At 40.1% G+C, this 19,091-nt stretch overlaps 1 protein-coding gene across 9 annotated transcripts in view; it reads right to left on the reverse strand.

Annotated features, from left to right (window-relative positions):
• Positions 1 to 19,091, reverse strand: part of MIDEAS (mitotic deacetylase associated SANT domain protein) — an 86,825-nt gene that overhangs the window by 35,502 nt on the left and 32,232 nt on the right. The window contains exons 1-2 of one of the 9 annotated variants that reach the window (XM_050956031.1): positions 17,432 to 17,682; positions 17,164 to 17,285 (exon numbers count right to left, since the gene is read on the reverse strand). The exons of 1 other annotated variant lie outside the window; for it this stretch is intronic. The gene's annotated coding sequence lies outside the window, so the exon portion shown is untranslated. Of the gene's footprint in view, positions 1 to 6,762; positions 6,856 to 6,917; positions 7,027 to 10,823; positions 11,123 to 16,982; positions 17,116 to 17,163; positions 17,683 to 19,091 lie in introns of those variants that run through there. 7 more of the 9 variants (XM_050956030.1, XM_050956032.1, XM_050956034.1 and 4 more) reach the window with 7 other exon arrangements.

The raw sequence follows: 19,091 nt of genomic DNA on the forward strand, positions 1-19,091 counted from the left end.
TTATGTGATCAAACAACAAAATACAGAACCAATTAGCGAAGACGGAATAATTTAGCTTCTGTCACTTGGTAAATAATTGTGTTCTACCAGTAGTGGGACAATAGACAAGCATAAGAGGGAAAAACAAAGGTTGACAAAGAATTACAGAATATTTCCAGACTAACATTTAGATTTTTTTTAACTACAGCCTTATTATTTAATGTCCATGTCCATATTTTTATCCTAATTAAAAAGCTTTTTCATAATTTTCTTCTTTAAATGTACACCAGTCTAATAATATTTCACACGAATAGAACTTATTTCCAATATGAATTCTATTTTGGAAGGTTTTGCCTGGAAATTTACTATTGCACCCAGTTCCTCTTAATTTCTTTAAACACTGTTTTCCATTTAACACTCTCTCTCTCTCTCTCTCTCTCTCTCTCCCCCTTTTAATATGACAAGTTCCTGACCGCACATTTTGTAATGCCGTGAAACTCTATTCTCTAGCTCTTCTGTTGAGAGTCTCCCTGCAGTTTTATGGTCTCCTCACTTTCACCTGCTATTCCACCCATATTTGGCATCATAAGGAAATTTAAATTCTATGCATTATTGATCTGCTTTAAGGTTTTTGCATACAACTATTAGATCAATGGTTTTCAAACTTTTAGGCTACATACCCCTTTCTAAATAATGTAGTCTACTGCAGTGTTTTCAAACTACGGCCTCTGCTTATTCAGTAGCTGCAATTCTCTGCTCCAGGGCAATGGGGGCGTTGGGAGCTGCGGGAAGCAACACAGACCGAGGGACGTACTGGCCGCCGCTTCCCACTGTCCCCATTGGCCTGGAGTGGCGAACCGCAGCCATCGGCTGAACCTGCAGATGCAGCAGGTAATCAAACCGGCCCGGCACACCAGAGACTGTCCCTGAACAAGCGGCAGCCCTAGTTTGTGAACTACTGGTCTACTGCATACACCCATCTAAGATAGGGTCATAACATACCTATGGAAAAAAAGGTCTTACATTACAGGATTTTTTACATGTACACTCTGACGAGAGCTCGTGTACCTCTAGATGTATGTGCACGCAGTGTGAAAAACACTGTATTAGATAGAAGGCCCCAATACTGAGCTATGAGAGATTCTGTGTGGCCTCTCTTCAGAAAAGTGGATGAAGTATAGGGTGCAGAAAATTACAATAAATAGTGGTAGGTCATCTTCTATTTCACAACTAATACAGAGTCCCAGCTCCTCCATTTTACAAATTATTTCATGCAATACTTCATCAAAAGCCTTGCTGGCATCTAGCTAAAATGCCTCATTGCCTTATCCACATCAATTTTCTTTGTCAGACCCTTAAATAAACTATATCAGATTAGTTTGATGAGATTGGTTTCTTATTTAATCCCCTTGCTGGCAGCTGCTAAGCTTACTGCTCTCCTCTTTAAGAAGTTCAATTTCTTTGTCTCTAGTGAATGAATCTAAAAATTGTTCCTGGAATCAAAATCAGATATACTAGGCTACACAGTTCTCTGCTTCCCTTCTAAGACAGCGTGGTTGCCTCAGATACAACCTTCCTCCAGCCTTAACAATTAGCACTTCGAAGTGCTTTTTATTAGGAGATCTCAAGGGATTTATGACGTGTGGGTAAAGTATCATGACCCACATTCTACTGGATGAGAAACTAAAGACAGAAGGGTTAAGAGAGATCCATGGCAGAATCATGAACAGTACAAAGTCATGACTATTAATCCCCTGCTCTATGTACTATAAAACACTCCCTAAATGTACATACATAGGTAAGTATTGAAATAACTCTAAAAGGCAATAAAACTATATGATTTTTATTTAAGTCACTTTTATAGAATCACAGAAATATAGGCTGGAAGGGACCTTGAGAAGTTATCTAGTCCAGCTCCCTGCAGTGAGGCAGGACCATGTAAATCCAGACTGTCCCTGACAGCGTTCATCCAACCTGTTCTTAACCTCCAATGACAGGGATTCCATGACCTCTCTTGAAAGCCTATTCCAGAGCTTTCAGTTGCAAAATTTCTCCCAATATCTATCTTAAATCTCCCTCGCTGCAAATTAAGTCCATTCCTTCTTGTCCTACCTTCTGTGGACATGGAGAAAAAATCATCACCATCCTCTTTATAGCAGCTCTTAATATATTTGAAGAGAATTATCAGATCCTTCCACGCCCTCTCCCCCCCCCCCCCCCCAAGCACCCAAGTCTTCTTTTCTCAAGACTAAACAACAAGCCCAGGGTTTTTTTAAACTTTTCCTCATAGGTAAGGTTTTCCCAAACCTTTTATCATTTCTGGTGCTCTTCTCTGGACTCTCCCCAATTTGTCCCCATTGTCCCTAAAGCGAGACACCCAGAATTGGACACCAGTCCAGTTGAGCCCTCACCAGAGCCCAGTAAAGTGGAACAATTACCTCCCTGGTCATATGTACGACACTCCAGTTAATACACCCCAGCTGTATAACATTGTATAGCTAACCAATGAGCCTTAAGTGGTGGGGGTGGGGCTGTTTACACAAAGCAGATAGGCTACTTTTATGTTGGTATTGAAGGGGAATAATAGACTAATTCCTCTGACATACAGAGAAAATGGACTGATCCAGGAGCTAACAACAAAAAGTTACGGTACAGTACATATCCATTGCCTAGTGACTACGCTCCATGTCACTATGTGGAAGACAAAAGGTAAGTTATCTGGTTCAGATCTCTCCTTTCATGGTCCAGAACCAAAAGCATCTGGGGAACGCAGTAAGAGAGAAAGAGAAGAAGGAATTTTTGTATTTGCGGTTCCCTCTAGCCAGCAAATGAAATGTAGTTATTTCTGAAAGGAGATCCTTCCAGTCCTCTGGTGCAAAGTTTGTGACTATGATGTAGGATACCAAGGACTAGGAAGCAAAGCAAGGAAAGACATAATATTCTAAGAGCTCCTACGTGCGAATAAATTAACTCTGAGGGGGTGGGAGACACAGACAATACCTGTCAAACTACCAGCTGCAAAGGTGACAGGAACAAGGTCAACTCCATAAACACACAGAGTGAAAGAAAAAAAAAAAATCAATCTTCCCATTTTGAAATGGGAACAATTCTCTCATCCATCAACACGAGGGCAAGTATAGATGCAAAATGTGGCACACTGGTGTTAATTCAATAGCTTTTCATCATTTGAGACTTAGGAGAGGTCATAAGCAGGAAAAATGTTCTCAACCTCAGCTGGAGGTTTATCATCATTAAATCACCATGTATTGTGAAATACTTGGATAAGAAATGATGAAGGCAGGCATGGGAAGAATGAACTCGGCAGAGCTTATGGCACAGCCTCTGCATACATTACACCTAGCCATGAAATCATGGTCTCATAATCACTAAAATTCTACTCCAAAAAACTCTCACATTTTCAAGTGTTTTCTTGAAAGTAGTCGGTCAACACCAACAGAATTCCTGCAGACTGAACTCACCCAGCCTTTCCTCCCACTCACTACCCTCAGACTCCTGAAAGCAGGAAGGACAGCAACACAGCATTCTTTCAATCAGGAAGAGGAGAGGAAAAAATAAATTATCATTGTAAGCTGTGTAAAGTGATCTGGAAGAGAACTGGGTCTATCTTATCCACCCAAGGGGTGGAGCAACAAGACTTGCCAGGGCAATCAGGCACCGAAAATCATACCCTTGACCAGAAAGCAAAAGAAATTAAATCCTGCACTAAATTATGCCATCCTCCCAAATGCCTCTTCTCACCTTACTGCAGGCAGCAAAACCTTTTCCAACAAATATTTAAAAGGCTTCGGTCTAAAGAGATATGTTGCATAGGTGCCCAGTGCAACAAAGTAGAGACAACCTAAACTCAAAGTGAAAAAGAGACGCTGACTGGCAGGACTGCTTCTAGCTTTCTAAGTGCCCAGTGCCGATAAAATACACAGGAGTAGTGTAGGCCTATGGCTGTCTTTCCTGACTGAATAGAATAATTTAGGCAACTGCATTAGGGGAGAGTCCTGGAAATCAATAAGGCATTTTGAAAGACAGGGATCAAAGAGAGCCCCCTTGGGAAAATACTGCACAGCACAGAAGGAACTCTCCAGTGCGTGCATATGTTCGGAGGATGACGGTGTAAGGGGAAACAGTTTATGAGAGACAGGTAATATGGAAGGAGAGGAATTAGCACCCAGGAAATGTAACTGCTGCAGCACTGCTATAAGTAATGGCTACATGGCGCTATCCCCAAGGTTGCTTTTCATGTACCTGACACATCCTTACTGAAGAAAGTAATGATGCAGTAACTTCTCAAGCAGCCAGAACAGCCACCTGGTGCACCTATTTAAAGATACTATTACCACCCTTCTCATTTGTCCAGTCTCACTCACAGCCTGGTAATAAATCAATAAAACCCCATTAAGCAGATGTACCAATCAGGGTCTTTAGAGTGAAGTTCAGCAGCACTGTGATGGCAGACAGAGTGAGCAGAAAGCTATCATACAGCAATCTACCTATCCATTTGATATAGGATCTTCAGGAAATCAGAGATTTAAACATCAAGAATATTGCTATAAATGACCAAAACAAAAAATGAAAGTGAATTTCAATGGGGAATTACTGTTTTGAAACAGGAAGTAAAAATGATAAAAAAAATCAATGCAAAGAAAAATAAAGGACCAAGGATAAACCTCACTTTGATTAACATGAATCGGAATATGGAGAAATTAATATCCTTATTTCTTTTGTTTATATCACATCATGACCTCTCTCACTTTTGGTGGTTGTGAAGAGAAAGGAAAGCACTGAAAAGGAATTATAAAACACCTGTTTTAATTAGGCTGGTTTCTTTTGTTTACATGCAGCTTAAAAAAAAGTCACAATTCCACCCAAACATGCACTCCAATTGCTATTTTGGCCTATCATTTAACTTTATGAATATGCTTTTATTTATCCATTAACTTCACTGACATCTTCCTCATTCCTTCCAAATATTTTGATACATTCTAGCAAAGGGCATGTTATAAAAAGAGAGAATGCCTGATGGGGTTGGAGGGTCAGAAGAGCAGCAGCTGCAACTCAGAGCAGGCTTTCAGACAACAGCTCTATCCAGAGGACATTCTGTACTTTAAAAGGACATGTCAATGTTCCCTACTGTCACAGTTTTTCTTATACCTGTTTGTAAACTCTGAAATTATTCAAGGTTTGCTTTCCTAATGCTTCTGGGTTTTATTTTGGTTTTTGGAGGAAGGAAAGGAATAGGAGATGGATTTTAAGAAAGCAGTGTTCCAATGTGCTGGTTCTGAGCTCAACCCACAACAGCAAAGCAGCATAGGAAGCCCTGCACTTATGACTCACCCCACAAGAACAAAATCAGCATGCATGCAAAGGAAAACAAATTATGTTAGGGAAACATTTGTTTCAAGCTTATTACAAACAATGATTGGGGGGAGGAGGGGAAATGATTGTAGAGGTGACAATGTCCTTTCTAGCAGCTGCAGATGATTTAGAACAATTAGCACAAACCAGATCCTCAGCTTAACTTTCTAAGTGATGTTTCCAAAATAACTAAAACTGAAATTTTTTCAAATCTTGCAAGATGATAACAAAAAAGAAGACTGCTTCAAAGCATCAGTTTCTTATCTCATAAATAGGGCCCTATCAATTTCATGACCATAAAAAAACACACATCACAGATCACGAAATCTGGTCTCCTGCCGTGAAATTGATCTTTTCTGTGCTTTTACCCTAGACTATACAGATTTCTGAGGGGAGACCAGGGTTTCTTAAATTAGGAGTCCTGACTCAAAAGCGAGTTACAGGAGGGTCACAAATTTATTTTAGGGGGGATCGCAGTATTGCCACCCTTACTTCTATGCTGCCTTCAGAGCTGGGCGGCTGGAGAGTGGTGGTAGCTGATTGAGGACCCAGCTCTGCACACAGTAGCACAGAAGAAAGGGTGGCAACACCATACCATGCCATCCTTCTCATGCATCAGCATGCAACATTTAGCATAGAAGAGAAAGCAGCAGACATAAACGGGGTTACTGTGGGCAGGAAAGAGGTAGGAGGGAAAGCACAGCCATATATACGTACAGGAGAACATCACAGTGCAGTATTACACTTCAGTAAAAGTAGGTTTCTGCCATTTGTTTCCTCTAATTAGCTAATGTTTGTAAACTGTATTGAAGTTGAAAGTGCTGTCAGTGCCAAATAAGATGACAGATAATACTAAGAAATAACATGATGTGAAGAAGATTGAGCAGCCTGTGGTGGGGCATGCACACGTAGAAACAAAGAACTTAAGGACATTGTATGTTCTGAGACTACATGAAGCTAGAAAGTTCTGTGCTATTCTTTTCCTGTGGAAATGGGTTAACACTTCTACTAATTGTAAGGCCTTGGAGCTATTTTAGGCTCTTCTGTTTGGAACTGTCAGGGAAGGCAGTTGCTAGCAACAGAGAGAAATGTTTACTCCAGCGTGCAGGATTTGCAGACAGCTCTATAGTCAGAATGGCAGAGAGCTGGCCAAGATGCTCTCCTTACGCTTGCACTCACATAGCTGACATAGCCACACTTCTTTCACTCAGAGTTTCTTTCCAACCGCAAATAAACCAGCCGTGGAATAGGACATGCCCAGCAGACGTGACCAAGTCATTGTGCCTTTTTGCACCGAGAAAAATACATGCCTGACTTTGCAGGACTGCAGCAGGAATATACACTGCAGGGCAAATCTCTGTCCCTTCTTGACCTTTCCTGTCATCTGGGTCAAGAGTAAGAAGCAAGACAAACCTGGGTGTCCACACCGCATGGAGGATCATAGTTCGAATGCTGATCAGATTCCTTCCTCGCACAGGGCTTTGTGGAGGTGACAGTCTCCTCTGAGGGGCGAGGAGGGAAAGCTGGGGTAACTGTACTTTTCATTATTAGAAGAGTCTTCTACTCACTGATATGGATCCAAAATTCCACAGCTATTAGTCCACAGCAGAGACACTGTTCCAATCATCAGGCAGGTATTAGTTGTGCGGACCAGAGGTTAGAGCAAGGGCTGCATGGCTAAAAAGCACAGAACAGGTGTCAGGAGATTTTGGTTCTATTCCCAGTCCTGCCACAGAGTGTAATCTCAAGTAATCATTTCAACTCCGTTCCTTCATCAGTAAAACAGAGATAATACCTGTCTCACGTGGATGTTGTGAAGCTAAATACATTAATGTTTATAAAGTGCTTTGAAATCCCCAGTTGAAAGATGCTATTATTTTTTATAGCACCCACAAGTATGCTAGGCACTTTATAGTACAAATAGACAGGGATTATTCCCCAGAGTTTAATCTAATTTTAGACATGATGCAACAAGTTGGGGGGTAATCAAACAACAGGGAGTAGACAGGTGGAAGGACAAAGGTTACACTAGTAAGATCATATAGTTGCTCATTAGTCATATGTGTATCTGACACCAGGTCTACACTAGAAAATCGTATGGTTTCAGTAATTGGCTTAGCTGAACCAACACTGGACACAGTTTGTCTGTGCCTACACTTACCGACAGACTATCATTTAGCAAACAATTGCTAAAATTGGTGCTGTTTCCAAGAGTAGACAAGGTTGTAGCGGTTCAGTTGAATTTTCTAAAACTGTTAAATAAATAGTGTAGCTTTTTTAAAGTACTGTGGGAAAAAAGTCTGAAGGGTTTTAGCTGACATGAGGGTAGTTGCTGGTAGACTGGAATGTTTGTGGGAAATGTAGACAATGGATTATCAAGGCTGTCACTTTTAGTAGAGCAAAGGAGTGAGCAAAGTGATGCAGTAAGGGGCAAGGTCAGGTAGTTCTGTAGGATATTGAATGGTCAGTGCCTATGACGTGGTCAGGTCAACAGGTAAGTAGGATCATTTCAGTAACTGCATTTTAGAAGCTATGTTTTAGATGGACAACCAGCACTGTGGAGGGCAGATTATTAAGAAGTGAATGCTACAAGTTTTAAGCCTTGGAGATATCTTCCTGGCTATAGATTCAGAATTCCCCACTTCCTCAACCCCCAAAACAACCCCTAACCCCAACCCACACACCTTAAGGGGGGGGGAGGGAATACACTAAAGGAAGAAAAGAGCAGGTTGGTTGGAACCAAAACTATCAAAAGCAAAGCAAATTTGTGACCAATTCTGTAGCAGCTAATTTGTGTCCCTATTAAACCACATTCTGAATCAACATAACAAGAACTGCGGACGGAGGGATAGCTCAGTGGTTTGAGCATTGGCCTGCTAAACCCAGGACTGTGAGTTCAATCCTTGAGGGGGCCACTTAGGGATCTGGGGCAAAAATCAATACTTGGTCCTGCTAGTAAAGACAGGGGGCTGGACTCAACCTTTCAAGGTCCCTTCCAGTTCTAGGAGATAGGTATATCTCCAATTATTTTTTTCAATTAGAGGATGGAGATGGATGGCAGGAGACAGATCACTTGATCACTGCCTGTTAGCTTCACTCCCTCTGCGGCACCTGGCATTGGCCGCTGTCGGTAGACAGATACTGGGCTAGATGGACCTTTGGTCTGACCCAGTACGGCCGTTCTTATGTTCTTAAAAGCAATATCGGCCTCAAGCTTATACAGAAAGTCAGAAGTTTCCTGCAAAACAGACTTATACAAGTGCCAGCAGAGAAAGAAACCACTTGCCCTCCACTTACCAATAAGTCAGGAAAAAGAGTAACATTCTTTACAATTGCACTTGGAACAAATTTTCTCCTGCCTGCAAACCTTTGCAAAAAGTTATGAATCAAGCATCAGGGTGGATAAAAATCAATGATTTAAAAAAAATTATTTTTAGTTTAAATTGCATTTTTTTGATAAAATGCTTTTTGAGGGAAAAACATATCCAAAGATACACTATAGCTCAAAGATATCGCAACATGGAATAGGGATTATAAATTCTAATTCTATAGTATGAGACAATATTTTCTTAAACATTACCTGAATAGTTTTGTAAATGAGTTCCAATAGTTCATGGATTAGGGACCCAACCTTACGTGGTTTCAGGGGCTTCTGTATAGATTAATATTTCTATCTACCCAATGGGAATCAGTGCTCAGCCTAGAAGATACCATCAGAGATGCCTAGCTTTGCAGTTCTCAAACTGTGAATTTGTGTCTCCAGAGCTAACATGCTTGTTAACAGCAAAAAATTTTTTAAATAAATATATAAAATTGAGAAATAATGGACCTCAACCCTCTGCAAATTTGTGTACACAAGAATCAATCCCTTACCTTTCTCTAAAAGTGCAAAGTTTCAAAAAGTTCAGTGAATAGAAGATTGTTGGGGGAGGAATAGATCCGAACAAGGAGAAGAAGTCTAGAGATAAATGTGAGAAGGGAGGGACAGGCAGTAGAAACAAAAGTGAAACTGTCTGAGCAGCATATTCCAGAAGTCTTGAGGTCTTTCTGAGTGTAGCTTTCACTGATTTGAGATCTACTATACACTAGAAGGGAAACCCTATAATGGCAGCAGGACCTAAAAGAGACCCAGTTTGGGAATATTTTAATGAATCTACCTGTGGATAAGACACGCATGTGTGCAAAATGCAAACCAGTGCAACAAAGAAATGCAAGGCCTGGTGCCCAAATGAAACATCATGAGAAGCGTTCCTTCTCAGGAGGAAGCTGTGTTAAAGATGATGAAAGGAACATGGCTGAACATGCAGGATCTCGAGGTTGGTAAACTTTTTTATTTCATACTTCTTTCTTAAGGATTATTCTTGAATTCTCATGTTGGAGCAAAAAATATAGTTGTTACTCTATGGTACTATCATTTTGGATGCAGTTGTGATAAAAATAAACAAACAGCTGAAACAGGCAGATCTTCCTTTTACAATTTCACCTTTAAAGTTGTACTGAGTGTCAGTGAACGCAGTGAGTAATACTAAATGAGCAGTATGGCAATAATAATTGAACAACTGCATTGACTTATTTTGTTTAGAAGAATCTATCCTCAACATTCAGGATTCTGAAGATTATCCACCTTCAAGATCACCATCATTTTCTATAGTTTCAGAGTTATCTGCCAATGATAGTGTTTCAGTCACATCATATACGTCACATAGCCACAGTATATCACCTGTAGCAAAATGGAAAAAAAAAAAAATCTCCATCATCCAGAATGATGGAATTGCACACAACAGAATACTTACAAAAAGTAGCAGTAAAAGCTGTAACAAACAGTGAAAAAAAATTCAAATGTCTAGTACGCAGCTTGGTCACAGACAATGCTGCAAATGTATCCAAGATGAGAAGAAATTTAGAAGAGTGAAGAGAGTCCCAAGCTAACAATATAGGGTTGCAGTGCTCATCTGATGCACCTCCTAGTCAAAGACTTCAGTGTTCCAGAAATAAAGGCTAATGTTGTTGAAACTGCAAAATATTTCTGAAACAACCACTTTGCAGCAGCTGCTCTGAAAAAAAGTGGGAGGAACCAAGCTAACTCTCCCACAAGACGTGCAATGGAACTCAGTAGACAACTGTTTTGAGCGCTGTATCAAGAACTGGCCTAATCCGATGACAGTTTATAAACAAAATTGTGAAAAAATAGATGGCACTGTCACAGCCAAAGCTCTCAACACTGGGCTTAAGAGAAATGTGGAACACACGCTGAGTACCCTGAAGCCTATTTTTGTAGTCTTGAACAAAATGCAAGGAAATTGTTATTTTATTGCTCATGTTGTTGAAATTTGGAATGAACCAAGTGAGATCTTAAAAACATAAATATGCAATGACAGAGTTAAATTACAAGCATTAAAAGAACGAATGGGACAAGTACTATCTCCAGCTCATTTTCTTGCAAATATTCTCAATACTCGGTAACAGGGTCAAACCTTAACTGCTGAAGAAGAGGAGTTTGCTGGATGTCCATGTCATAGCCATCATCCCTCCATAATGCCAACTATAAAAAACTTCAGAGCTAAGGATGAACCATTCAAGAAATATATGTTTGATGATAATTTTTTAAAGAAACTCAAACGAGTGAACTTGTGGAAGTCACTTAAGCACTTGGATTCAGAGACTGTTGAAGTGATAATCTCACTTTTAACAGCAGTAGCTTCTTCTGCCAGTGTAGAAAGAATATTTTCTTCCTTTGGACTAATTCATTCCAAACTTAGAAGTCGTTTGAGACCTGAAAAAAGCAGAAAAGCTGGTTTTTCTTTTCCAGATTATGAACTAATAGGAAAATGAAGGTGAAAATGACTGAGTTAACTGCAGAAGCCAATATTTTAAGTTTCTCTTGTTGACCTGGCTGACAGTCAATTTAAATGAAATATTTAAGAAAAAATTAACTATTTTAGTTAAAAACAATTTTAACAAAAACAAATCTGATTTAAAAAAATTTGAATGTTCAACTAAATTCAAAAATGCATATGCTTGTTTTGTTAAAATATGTTTTCTGTTGAAGAAAAAAATCCAGAATACATAACGTTGTTGTTTTAGTTAAATAAAACAATTTAAATGTCTGTCTGGTGATGTTCTCCTCCTAACACAGCATGGCAAGAAAATCCTCCAAATATTAAATGATTAACCTGTTGAATTGGAGATAGTTCACCTCCCAATGACTTCGTAAATATCTACTTCAATCACCTTTGGTAAATGAAATTACCAAACAATCATTCATTTTCTGATATAGCTGGAAACTAATCTGAAAATTTTTCAAAATAATTCACTTTAAAAATGTATAGTGTGTACCTTCTAAAAATGAAACCTACATCTATCTCTGAGTTGTGAAGAATATGTATTAAGGCTATAACAACCAACAAGAATGCACTTCTATGTAGAAATCCATGATTAAGTTGAGTCTTCCTATCAATTTGATTTAAATCAAATACACCCTGTCAAGCATGAGACTCAATTCTGAACATTACACAAAATTGTAACAATATTTTATCACAATCAAACTGGTACTACAGGAAAAAAAAATAACATCCAAATTTACCTACGTACGAGGGGAAATGTTGCAAGGGGTTAATCAATTCATGTTTGTAAAGCGCTTTGACATTTTACTCTGCACTTCCATCTGTGGATCTTTAAACAAAGTACAGAACATTTATGAATTAATCCGTGCAACATCTTTGTATCGCTACCTCCATATTAGAGATGAAGAAAACTGAAGCACAGAGAGGTTAAGAGCTTGATTTTCCATGGTGCTAACTAGGCACACAATTCCAATTTAAATCACAAGGAGCCACAGATCCTCCTCACTTGTGAATACCTCTATGACTTGGGAAAGATAACAGAGCAGCTTACTCAACAAGTTGGCAATAGAGTCAAGCATCTAGCTCTAATCCAGGGCTAGGCAACCTATGACATGTATGCCAAAGGCGGCACGCGAGCTGATTTACTGTTGCACACTGCTGCCAGCCTGGGGTCCCGGCCACGAGCCCCGCTCAGCCCGTTGCCGGCCTGGATGGACAGAACCCCGGACCGGCAGTGGGCTGAGTGGTGCTGGCAGCCAGGACCCCAGCTGGCAGGGAACAACTCAGCCCGCTGCCGGCCTGGGGTCCCAGCCACCGGTCCACTCAGCCTGCTGCCAGTCTGGGGTTCCATCCGCTGGCCCCTGTAAATGTAAAATGTATTACTGGCATGTGAAACCTTAAACTACTGCGAATAAATTAAGACTTGGCACACCACTTCTGAAAGGTTGCTGACCCGTCTAATCATTAGACCACTTCCATATAAAGCAGCCAAGTGTTATTATAATAAAGTTCTTACATGAAAATTATATCATTTTGCAAACTGTATCAAAAACAGATCAGTCATCCCAGAAGGGGCACAAATTCCATGATGACCTGATCCTGCTTTCACTGAAGTCAAAAGGAATTTTGCCAAGACTTCTATAGGAGCCGCAGGAGGCCTTTCGCTGTCAATACGACCAACAATTTAGTGAAAAATCCCTTTAACTCAGCTAAACTAGATAAATACCCTTCATCTCCCACAATATGCTAGTTTCTAAATTGAACAGAATATTGTATGTCTTTTGGGGGAAGTGAGTGAAGGGGAAGTCCCACAAACACTGTATGAGCACTAACTGATTAAGCCTCACACAACACAATTGAGCACATAGGTAAATATTATAAATCCAATTTTTATAATGGGTAAACTGATGCAGGGAGACTTGCCTATTGCTTCACAGTGAGTCAGTGGTAAAGCAGGGATTATAACTCAGGACTTCCTGGCTCCCAATATCCACTGCTCATTCCTTCAGACCGTGTTTGGAAGGCATCAGGAAGAGGAAAAAAATCTATACTTTGATCATATGGACTAAAATCTAGAAAATAATATGGAGGAGTACAGCTTTCACTAAAAAAAAAAAAAAAAAAAAAATCATCATCATCGAGCAAGCTCATCCCACCTTTGGGAACATAAGAATGGCCATACTGGCCTGGACCAATGATCGATCTATTCCAGTATCCTGTTTTCTGACAATGGCCAGTGAGATTATCAAGTAATCCACCCCATCGTCCAATTCCAGCTTCTGTCAGAGGTTTAGTGACATCCAGAGCATGGCATTGTGCCCCTGACCATCTAACTAATAGCCACTGATGGATCTATCCTCCATGAACTTATCTAATTATTTTTTGAACCCAGTTGTACTTTTGGCTTTCACAACATCCATGGGAACAAGTTCCACAGGTTCACTGTGTGTTGCATGAAGTAGTACTTCCTTATGTTTGTTTTAAACCTGTGTCTATTAATTTCATTGGGTGACCCCTGATTTGTGTGTTATGTGAAGGAGAAAATAATTCCTTATTCATCTTCTCCACAGCAGTCAAGATTTTATAGACCTCTATCATATATCCCATTAATCGTTTCCTTTCCACTCTGAACAGTTCCAGTCTTTTTAATCACTCCTCATAAGAAACTGTTCCATACCTTAATCATTTCTCTTACCCTTCTCCAATTCTTTATATCTTTTTGAATATGGGACAACCAGAACGTCAAGCAGTATTCAAGTTGTGGGCATACCATGGATTTAGATAGTGACATTATATTTTCTGTCTTATTATATATCCCTTTTCTATGGTTCCTAACATTGTTAGCTTTTTGATGGCCACTGCACACTGAGCAGATGTTTTCAGAGAACCATCCACAATGACACCAACATCTCTTTTCTTGAGCGGTAAGAGCTAATTTAGACCCAGTTATTGTATGTACAGTTGGGATTATGTTTTCCAATGTGTATTACTTTGCATTTATCAACACTGAATTTCATCTGCCATTTTGTTGCCCAGTCACCCAGTTTTGCTAGATCCCTTTATAACTCTTCGCAGTCAGCTTTGGACTTAAGAAATTGCTCAAGATAGTTATCACCTGCAAACTCCCACTACAGATCTTTGGGAGACCTCTTGTGTAAATATTAGACTTATGATAGCATCATGCTACTTCAGTATAATTGCAACAGTTTTCTTTACAAAAAAAAAAAAAAAGCCACACACACACACACACAAGCCTGGCTATTGTTATTTACAGAAAAGCTCTAACATCAATAGGACAGCTCTCTGACCAGTACTTTAGACTCAAAGACTTTAAGGCCAAAAGGGACCATCTTGATCATCTAGTCTGACATCCTGCACATTGCAAGCCACAGAACCTCGTCCGCCCACTCCTGTAATAGACCCATAACCTCTGCCTGAGTTACTGATGTCCCCAAATCATGATTTAAATACTTCGCATGTCTGTTCTTCTATATTCCCTTTGTATTTTTTTCCAAAAGCGCTCTCTGAAACTGCAGGCTAAAGAAAATGGCACCTAAAATGTTTGGGTGAATTTAGTGTTTATAAAACTAACATTTATCAGGCTTCAGACACAGAGCAGACTGACTTTTTTGCAACCTTACCTGTTGCCCCTGCACCTCATTCCTGAACAGTAGAATCCACTTCTTCAGGTACTTACTTGGCCCTCATCACCGTTGTATCTGAGCACCTGAATCTTTAATACACTCATCTTCACAACACCTATATAGGGTAAGGAAGTGCTATTATTCCCATTTTACAGATGGGAACTTAGGCACAGAATTGCTAACTTACTTGCCTGAGATCACAAAGGAAGTTTGTGGTAGAGCAGGGAACTGAACTTAGGTCTCTCAAGAGTTAGGCTAGCACACTAATCAGTAGACCCTCCTTCCTCTGTTATCCAGTCCTAGACCTCACCCTAGTCCTTTGCTAACGTACCACAATGTTGGTTTGCAACACCTTTTCTATTCCAGCGTAGGGCCAGTGTTCAGCAGGGACTGCCACTCGTACTAAACTAAGGCTATGATAACACTATATTGCAGCTGAGACAGGTTTAGAATGGGTACTACCAATTTCCTTTTGCCACCAACAGACCACAAAAGACATACTAGGCTCTTAACAAGAGTAATGTACAGGGCACACAGAGAGGAAGTCCTATCACAATCCAGGAACATTAATTAAGTCAACTTCATAGGGCCACAGCTTGTGCACACTCATTATTCCAGTCTCTCCTCAGCAGGAGCTATGCCTTAATTTTGTCTGGGCAGCCATATGTTTTGTAGACCAATGTTAGACAATCTGACCAAATCCTTGCCGTGAAATGTATTTACAATGTAAAGGGGCATTTTCACTTACCTAAAGTTAAAACTAATTTGTTTTAAATGTATTACATTTAACAGATAGAAACACAGATCAAAACCTTTTAAAGTGTAAGAAATGCACTTTGATGTTATTTTTTAAAGGATAAAAAAAATTAGTTATAGCAAGATAGTGCTTTTGAGTGAGGGATCTAGCTTGATTGCACATTACCCTCAACTTCACCACCTACTTCCCTAACCTACTCCAGAAGACGGAATAGTTTCTCTCTTTCCCACCCCCACAGTGCAATTGCAATCTTTGAACCATCAAAATATACAAACTAGCTTCCAGGCCCCCAAGGAACTGAGAGATGTTAGAGCTGAATATTTTTAGAGTCCAGTGGTTCATAGCCAAATATGTCCACCTTTATAATGAGACACTCTCAAATACAGGCCCTAATCATGTTCCCAAGCAAATAGCAAAATTCCCACTGATTTCAACAGGAACAGCCATCAGAGGAACTAATTTAATATTCTCTGAGTAGGAAATCATTGCAGTTACCTAACAAACACTGGTTCACTTTAACCCTCCCTAGCTTGCATCTTATTTCTAACCATAAGTAAACTGATGAGCAAAAATCTTTAGGTGGTAACAAACTGCAGATTATCCTGTTGGCTGCTGCTCTGTCCTTGTGAGATGCTGAAACCAGGTGCCTTACATGCCAGTGTTGAGATTTGAAAGTGAACTGAAGTTTCCCTGCACAAGACATCTAAGATTTGGATACAGGCTTGCAGTTACTGCAATCAAATACCTGGGTGCATGGAGATTTCAGAACCTGAGCCAGAAGCACTGACCTACAGAAAGCACAGAAACCTGTTCCAGGGGACTTGGACACTTTATCAGAAAACAAGCAAGGCATGACCTAACCCCTATTTATACATGCCAAAACCCACCCAGCTTGTCCACTTAAGAATCTGTACTCAAAAGGTCCAGAATTAGGATAGCAGCGTATACGGCTCAGAATTAAGATAAACGTGGTAGAGATTTGGGAGGCTGGGGATGAGGGAAATCTTGTACAGCTCTTACTTGTACTAAACATAAATCCCTCATGTCCATTAACACTAAGTTTACTCTAAAATTTTAAGACAAAAAGAGGGGTATTAATTTTAAATTGCAAGCAGCAAGACTGCAGCAGCTGTCAAATAATGAACAACAGCAATGCAATTTGAATCACCTCTCTGCTCTCATACCTAAGCAACTCCCCATCCAAAGGGCAATTTACCACGTTTCACTAAAATGAATATTAGCCAGAATTCTCTGTACCAAGTTTCCACACTAAAAAGGCAGTCTTCCTGTTGAGGCAGTCCATCAGCAGCGCTGAGCTGCGTAGCTGCACATACGCAGCTTGCATGCATTATACAGATAAAAATAAATAAAAATAAAAAGCAAAGTTACCAAGCACTCAATCTCCCCATTTCCTCCACGCACACAGCTCCTTGCTGCAAACCTTCAGGCTTGCAAAAACCACAGCCATGATTCAAATAGCCTCCACGGTGTTGATTCTAGCCTCAATCAGGAGCAAGGTGCAGGAGTGCGCAGGCCCTTTGGACCTTATAAGAACTAGATTTCAATTTACCTCGTCCTAATATGAGACAGACACTGTCAGAATTATGTAACGGGGCGATTCCTCTCTCTCTTTTTGCTTCACTTCCCAGGAGACGACAAAAAAGTGTTTTCCAGATCCGCTCCTCAGGGCTCCTAGGAAAGAAGCAGGAAGTTCTCTTGCAATCAAGAATATCCCACGAAGTGGTCACTACTCAGCTCCCCTTCTGTGCACAAGCAAAGCGAAGTCCTGCACTGTACTTGGCTGAAATCTACAGCTCCTGTTTTTGATTCTCTCTCACCTCCAGTCCCACGATGCAGTGTCAGGATTGCATGGTTCTGACTCATCGGCTGAGCTCACAGCTTTAAAAAAAACCAACAAGGCGGTGGCAGCAGCAGCGAGGGAGGGCGCTTTCTCCGACCTAAAGGATTGCACAACTCCCAGGCAAGGAAACAAGAAGCACCCGCCTCCTAAACACACATGCACTATGGAGAACTGAAACCAGCTCTTCCACTTCATCAGCACAACTGCCTAAGTCAGGAGCCATCTCTCTCCCGCTCCCACCCTGCTCTAGCAGGCCTGGGCCACGCCCACTTCCTGTTGCCATATAAGGCAGTGAAAGGGTTTAAAAACCACCTAGCAACTCTACAGACTTGGGGATTTCCAGCATATTTTAGCTCTACATAATAGCGTTCCCTCTCACACATCTACTGTTTGATTTGCAAAAAAGCATCCAGTTAGCATCTCTTCAAACCACACCAGGAGGATGACTTTTGGAGAATATTTTTTTACTCACAAGACTACATATGCAGTTTATCTTTCCACTGAGGAAACCTCTCTTTGCAATTTGCTATGTTCAAAATAGTTACAGATGCATTAAACGGAAATTTAGCTATTACAACTGATAATTGGGGTGCATATCAGAGACAAAATATCCAACAGGCCTTCTTCTGGACAAAACAGTTCTGTTTACAAACTCTCCAGGTGCAGGTAGGCTAGGCAAGTAAAAAGAGATACATACATGTGGGATAGATAGAGCATGACTCAGTAGCACAGGACATAGGACAATGTCAGATCAGAGGTCTCAGCAGCTCTGCTGATGACTCATTGTTTAAGTGCTTTACTTAAGATTAAACATTTTGGATCTCAGCACTGCCAACCACAAACATTCAAAAATATAAGTTGGAACCCCCAAATAATCGTGACACTGGCTTCAAAATCACGACAACTTAAAAATAATACAGTATATACATTCAGGGTTGCTTATTTTCATTTGCCCTATCGTTTTGAGATTTAATGTACACTTGGGGCATTTTCAAGCTTTTCTCAGCAACCATGAGGGCCAGAAACTCACTTAAAAATACAAAAGCCAAAATTCTCACAATCATTAGTCTCCAGGGGCTAAGGCTTTAAGAAAAAAACATTAAATGTAAAATTGTGAACACTGGCAAAACTGGTTTCCTGCTTTGTAAGACAGGTGTATCGATAGACACCTATTTAAAGCACTTTGAGATTTCCACATGAGAAAAGCTAAGTAGTAGTATTACTTAAGAACATGCTTTGAACCTGAAACTACTTTTAACTATTTTTTTCTGAATGATTAGATTGTATAGTGGCTATCGCTTTAAATAACTAATTGTTCTCTTTGGTTTTGAGTCTCCTTGACAATTTTTGTGGTTTTCAAAAATACATTTTCTTCTCCCTGTTGTCGTGTGAAAAAATCCTAAACTACAGGAGAAACTGACTATACAAAGAAAACAGTGCTGTCAAAGACAGCAAACAAAACAATTAAATAAATATTTGTTTTCTTTAATCTAAGGTGTGTTACCTGCAAGAATATTAGGGAAAAAATTCTGATGAGTAATTTTTAAGTGACGACGTCCCTTAAAAATCAGATTAGATTTATGCTGCATGGACCGTTCCTAAACTACTGCCTTGCTAAAACCAGCCTGCTTTCTTTT

The sequence above is a fragment of the Gopherus flavomarginatus genome, chromosome 5, assembly GCF_025201925.1.
Source record: "Gopherus flavomarginatus isolate rGopFla2 chromosome 5, rGopFla2.mat.asm, whole genome shotgun sequence".
Lineage (NCBI taxonomy): Eukaryota > Metazoa > Chordata > Testudines > Testudinidae > Gopherus > Gopherus flavomarginatus.